General features: G+C 34.9%; 1 pseudogene; it reads right to left on the bottom strand.

The window, feature by feature from the left end:
- Window positions 1-618: 618 nt before the first annotated feature.
- On the bottom strand, window positions 619-6,150 carry LOC149566831 (G-type lectin S-receptor-like serine/threonine-protein kinase At2g19130 pseudogene; annotated as a pseudogene).
- Window positions 6,151-7,070: the final 920 nt, after the last annotated feature.

Genomic DNA, 7,070 nt, shown 5'->3' with positions numbered 1-7,070 from the left:
ATTGTCATAGTTAGAAAGAACACTATTTCCAATGAAAGAATTAATACTATAAAGAAGCTTGATAACTTTAGTCTCCTGCCTTATGGCAAGAACTAATAATAATACTAGCCATGGCAGAAAAAAGGTTCAAGATATTTTCCAACAATAGTTTCTACAGATTGCTAAATATCTTGTCTTGTCTCTTAAAAGGCATACTCAAACTAGGATATGTAGACAATCCATGATATCCAATAACTCTAGCATGTATAATCTATTAGCTTCTTAGCATGTATATAGTATGTATATATTTATTAGCTGGCTGTTAACTAATGTTTAATCCTAACCTCTTTAACAGCTAGCAACATTGGTATCACTATAGCTATTTGTATAGCTTTGGTTTGCTGACCTATCCATATGTGCTGAGCTCAGAATATGTGGTGTTTGAGGCTCCATCTTCCCTTCCAGAATATGCACCACTTGCCTCATACTTGGACTCACTTCCTCATCCTCCTGAATAAATAACAATGCTATGATGCATGCTCTTCTTGCTTCCTCAATGTTTACTTCCTCTAGTACAACACACTCCTCCACAATATTCATCATGTTTAGGAAAATAAAGCTTACTTGAATCTTGCACAGTCAAGTCCAGATTTCTTCGCCCAGATATGATTTCCAAAGAGTCATACCAAAACTGTAGACATCAACCTTGGGAATAATGGGAGTACCAACGATCCACTCGAGAGCCAAGTATCCTCTCGTTCTTCTTGTAGTCATCAGCATGAGGCTCAGATCTCTACCCATCAACTTCACCAATCTAAAATTTGCTAATTTGGCTGACATATTATTGTCGAGTGGGATATTTTCGGGCTTCACATCACTGTGAATGATGCAACCTCTGAAGGCAAAAAGAAAGACAAATACACAGAAATAATACTGATTTTATTGCCTTGCACAAATGCATTACATAAGACCTCTATTTATAGAGATCTGAGAATACTCTAGAATACACATAGAACATTTTAAACATGTTATATTATATTAAACATGGGAAACTTCTTTACTGTAGTTGGGATAGCTAACTATCTTCTATTTACTCTGGATGGCTGAGTCGGGTTGGTTGTGGACTGGTTGCCAGCTATTAATGGCAGAAATTAATACTGCCAACTACCGCCAACACTCCCCTTTAATTTTTTTCATTAATAAATTTTGCATCAGTAATACCTAATTTCTCTCAGAAATATTCAAAGTTATTCTTTAGCAATGGCTTAGTGAATATATCTGCCAATTGATCTTTAGATTTGCAGAACTCAAGGTAGATTTCTCCATTGTTGACCAATTCTCTGATGAAGTGGTACCTTGTATCAATATGTTTGCTCCTCTTATGACATACATGATTTTTAGATAATACTATTGTTGATTTGTTATCACAAAGAATTGGTGTTGGTTCCTCCTGATGATGGTGAAGATCAAGCAAGATTCGATGATCCATATTGCTTGACATGATGTGGAAGTGGCAGCTACATATTCTACTTCAGTTGATGAGATTGTCACTATAGGTTGCTTCTTTGATGCCCATGATATAGCTCCTAATCCAAGGTGAAAGATATATCTAGAAGTTCTCTTCTTGTCATCAATGCTACTTGCAAAATGACTGTCAGTATAACCCATCAAAAAAAAATTGTTAGCTTTGGAATATAGGATTCCATATCCCATTGTTCTTGCAATATATCTCAATATCCTTTTTCCAACTTGCCAATGAGAACTTTGTGGTGATTCCATGAACCTTGAGATTAAACTAACACTATACATGATGTCTGGCCTTGTAGCTGTCATATACATTAAACTTTGAACAAGTCTTTTAAACATAGTTGGATCAACATTTGAACCCTTTTCTTCCTTACTAAGTTTTTTTCCTGTTGCAACTGGAGTTGACACTGGATTGCAATTCATCATTTTAAATCTCTTTAAAACATCCTTTATATACTTGGATTGAAAAATGAAGGTACCTTTGTCACATTGAATAACTTCAATACTTAAGAAATATCTCATCAACCCCAAATCTGTCATTTCAAATTCTTTCATCATTTCTGACTTAAACATGTCTATTGATAGATTTTCAGTGAATATCAAGTCATCAACATACAAGCATGCAATCAAAATTTGACCTTCCTTATTAGTCTTAACATATAACATGGGCTCATTGTTACTTATATTGAATTGATTACTTATCATGTATGAATCAATCCTCTTATACCAAGCCCTAGGAGCTTGTTTCAAACCATAAAGTGCCTTGTTTAGTTTATATACCTTGTTTTCATGCCCATTAACCTCATAGCTAGGTGGTTGTTTAACATATACCTCTTCATCAAGAAAACCATTCAAAAAAGCTGATTTTACATCCATTTGATACACTTTCCAATCATTTTGTGCTATTATTGCTAAAATAGTTTGAACTATGTCAAGTCTAGCAACTGGAGAAAATGTTTCATTATAATCAACTCCATATTGTTGTAAAAAAACCTTTAGCAACTAGTCTTGCCTTGTGCTTAACAATTTCACCTTTTTCATCAAATTTAGTTTTGTAAACCCATTTGACTCCTATACATTCTTTTCCTTTAGGTAAATCCATTAATTTCCATGTGTTATTTCTTTCAATAGAGTCAATTTCTTCATCCATTACCTTGATCCATTTATCTTCTTTAATTGCTTCATCAAAATACAATGGATTACAAGAAAATAAAGAAAAATTTGAGTAAATATCTACATTCTCTTCTTCTTGATCATATATTTCTTTTAATCTTCTTGTCTTCTTACCTTTGTAACCTAGTGTTGAGAATGTTGAATCAAATTTATCACTTACATTTGAACTTGGAGGTGAGGCACCTTGCACAAAGTTCCTTGGTGGATTATTGGGTGTTGATTGATTCCCCTGTTCCTTTAATTCATCATCACCTTGTAATATTGGTGCTCCTCTTATGACTTGTTTGTTATAATTTTCATGCCATGAATCTTCTTCTTCAAATTTAACATCCCTACTAATGATCAATTTCTTTGAAATGAGATTATACAATCTATAAGCCTTTGATTCTTCACTATAACCAATAAAGATGCATTTTTCACTTTTATCATCCAATTTCTTTCTCAATTTAGATGGAACTAATGAATAAGCAACACAACCAAAAACTCTAAAATGGGATACTGTATGTTTCTTACCATTCCATGCTTCTTGTGGAATTGTGTTCTTAACACTCTTTGTAGGACTCCTGTTCAAAATGTATATAGCACATGCTACTACTTCTGCCCAAAACTCATTGGATAGATTTTTGGCCTTCAACATACTCCTTGCCATTTCCATTATGGTTCTATTCTTCCTTTTTGCTACACCATTTTGTTGTGGTGTGTACCTTGTGGTAAACTGCTTCTTAATTCCATGAAATCTGCAAAATTCTAGAAAATCATTAGAAACGAATTCACCACCTCTATCAGATCGCAATACCTTGATGTAGTGACCACTTTTTTTTTCAACCAAATTTTTGAAATCCTTGAACTTTTCAAAAGCTTCACTTTTTTGTTTGAGAAAGTATATCCAAATATTCCTACTAAAATCATCAATAAATGTTAGGAAATATATACTTCCTCCTAAAGATGGAGTTTGCATAGGTCCACATATATCAGTGTGAACTAATTCCAATGGTGCTCTTGCTCTATATGAACCTCCTACTGGGAAGCTTTCTCTATGTTGCTTTGCCAAAATAAAACTTTCACATGAACTTGGCAATTTCAATATTTGAGGCAATCCTTTCACCATATTCTTCTTTCGTAATAAGCTTAAAGCATCAAAATGAAGATGACCATACCTCAAATTCCATAGCCATGACTGATCTGAGTATACTGTCTTGAAACTAACTTCTTTTCCTCCTTGAATGTAATGAATCTGGAGGGGGAACATTTGATTTTGTGTTATGTTGACGTTGCAATTAACCTGCCACTAGGATTTCTATCCAAGATTGTGCAAACATCATTATCAAAAGAAACTTTGTAACCCTTTTGTACTAGTTGACCAACACTCATGAGATTGTGTTTTAATCCAGGCACAAAATACACATCAGGAATATATCTTTTTCCTCCATTTTTTGTCAAGACATTTATAACACCTTTTCCCATTATAGAGACTTTACTATCATTTCCTAGCTTTACTTCAGATTTTATAGAATCATCCAAGCTAGCAAACAAATCTTTATTTCCAGTCATATCATTACTACATCCACTATCTAGGAACCATATATCACTAGAGCTTTCTTGAGCAACATTACAAGTTATAAATAAACTTCTTGAATTGTTATCAGATACATCTGAGTAATTAGCACCATTCTTTTCAATATCCTCTTGTTTCTTTCTACATTCACTTGCAATATGACCAAATCTCTTACAATAATGACACTGAATTCAAGATTTATCAAACCTTGATGATGGGTGTTGGAATGAACTTCTGTCACGTCCTCTATTAGAAATCTGAATGGATTGATTCATTCTCTCTTCTTGATTTGGACTTCCATGTCCATCTATGCTTCTACCTCTTCCTCTTCCTCTGTAGTTTGATCTTCCTCTTCCTCTACCAAAAGATACCTGCGATCTAAATGCATTCTCCAAAGAAGAATTGTTATTTCTGTTCATTCTTGATTCATGAGATAAACGTGAGCCCATCAATTCATCAATAGATAGTATTGTCAAATCTTTAGATTCTTCAATGGAAAAAACAATGGCATCAAATTTTCTAGGAAAACAACGAAGTATCTTTTCAACAATTTTTTGATCTGTCAAATCATCACCATATGATCTAATTTGATTAACCACATTCATTACTTGATTTAGAAATTGATCAATTGAGTCTGAATCCTTCATACACAAATTTTCAAAATCATGCCTTAAAGTTTGCAATTTAGCAATCTTAACTTTTGATGTCCCTTGATATGTTGTTTCTAAAATATCCCATGCAATTTTAGACTTTTTAGCAGCACAAACCTTAGGAAAAATTGATTCATCTAAAGATTGTTGAATTAGAAACAATGCTTTAGCATCCTTTTTCCTGTTATCTAGTAATTTATCCTTTTAATCTTGTGTTAATGTAGACTCATCTTGTGGTTCAATAAAACCCTTTTCAATAAGATCCCATATGCCTTGAGAACAAAATAGTGTCTTCATTTTTATAGCCCAAAATTCATAATTTTTACCAGAAAATAATGGAATTTGTGCTTGAGCTATACTACTTCCTGAAGCCATATTAATACACAGTTACAACTGCACCTTACAATTTTAAACTTTTCTTTACAAAGAAAATCCACCAAACAAGTCTAAGCCAATGACATATAGCTTAAATAAACAACATTATAATACTTATTTTCCCCTTTTAAGATTTTTTTTTTTCAATCATTAGACTTCACTCCAAGAAATCAGCTCATACCTTCTTCAAACATTAAACTGGGATCTTTTCTTCTCTCAATCTTGGCAGCCACTAGTCTCCAACTTTAGAAGCTGATAATGATCTGCAATCAAGAAAACATTAGAAGCTTCATTCACTGCTACAACAGTTATACATATCAACACATAATTCTTTTCCTCCTAGGCCCAGCTCTTCATGCTCTGATACCAATTTGAAGGCAAAGAGAAAGAAAAATAAACAGAAATAATACTGATTTTATTGCCTTACTACCTTGCACAAATGCATTACATAAGACCTCTATTTATAGAGATCTAAGAATACTCTAGAATACACAGAACATTTTAAACATGTTATATTATATTAAACATGGGCTGCTTCTACACTATAGCTAGGATGGCTAACTGTCTTCTATTTACTCTGGATGGTGGATGGATGGCTGAGTTGGGCTGGGCATGGGCTGGTTGTCTGCTATTAATGTCAAAAATTAATACTACCAACTATTGCCAACAACCTCTGCATTCTTCGTGGAGATAGAGCAACCCTCTTGCAGTACCTATTGCGATCTCAAATCGAGCCTTCCAGTCGAGTACTTTCACCTCACTCATCCTAGAGTTATTTGTGAATAACAGGGAATTTAGAGAGCCATTGGGCATGTAATCATAGATCAGTAACCAAATTGACATGTTGTATGTTTCCAAGAGAGCTAATTTCTGCTCGGAATTGCTTCTCATCTCGTCGCGAACACTACATCTTTTTCACAGCCACAAGTGTACTGTCTGGTAGAGATCCTTTGAACACAGATCCAGATCCTCCACTCACCAACTCAAACCTGAAATTCCTTGTTGGAATTTTTAGCTTCCTGTAAGTAAACATTCTCAAAATTGAGTCTAAAGAATCTTAACGCCTGTCCATCAATCGCTGCTGACGCCTCCCCTAGTGAAAATGAAAGAAATAGATAGGGTAATGGGACAATAATTCTTCAACTTTTGCATTTCGCAGAAAGTTGAGAGGGGCCCGCTCTAATGAAGACATTTGTATTCCTTCTCGACAAAGTAGCATTGCGCAGGTTGAGCAAATCTCCGAACTAGAATTTACAAGGCCTTGAAGGCAGATTGAAAGAAAATGTGGTGCATGAGCAGTTGCGGAGGCAAGCTTTCTCACAATCTTTCTTGGTTGATATTGCAGGGTAATCACCGGGAAATGTTACTCCAAGACGAATGAATTGGTTAGTGTTGCAATTTTGTGGGATCTTCCGAACACAGCTACTGGACGCCCGATCTTGGAAAATCGAAGCAGAATAGTCTTTGGGCTTGAAGCCTTCCGCACAGCTGCAAGACTAAAGGTTTTTGGAGTTGCAAGTTCCGAAGGCTATCAAAAATATTAAAACAAAACAAAACTCACAACCTAACCCTAAAAACAGCTCGGGAGCAACTATTACTGAGTGCCAAAATTTTGCTCAATAACCAAAGAGAAGGTAGATGGCAGGAGAGGTTATCGAGTGATCTCGATAAACACACAACTTGGTAACCAAAGGATACTGAGTGAGCTCGGTAGATGAAGACACCGAGTGAACTTGGTAGACAAAGCGATTATCGAGTGAACTTGGTAGCCACAGGAGAGTGGAGCTCGATAGATGAAGACACCGAGTGAA

Source organism: Cupressus sempervirens, chromosome 3 (genome assembly GCF_028749045.1).
Source record: "Cupressus sempervirens isolate cs-2001-9-10 chromosome 3, ASM2874904v1, whole genome shotgun sequence".
Classification (NCBI taxonomy): Eukaryota; Viridiplantae; Streptophyta; class Pinopsida; order Cupressales; family Cupressaceae; genus Cupressus; species Cupressus sempervirens.
The sequence above is the reverse complement of the archived record's forward strand: the minus strand, read 5'-3'. Positions and strand labels throughout refer to the sequence as shown.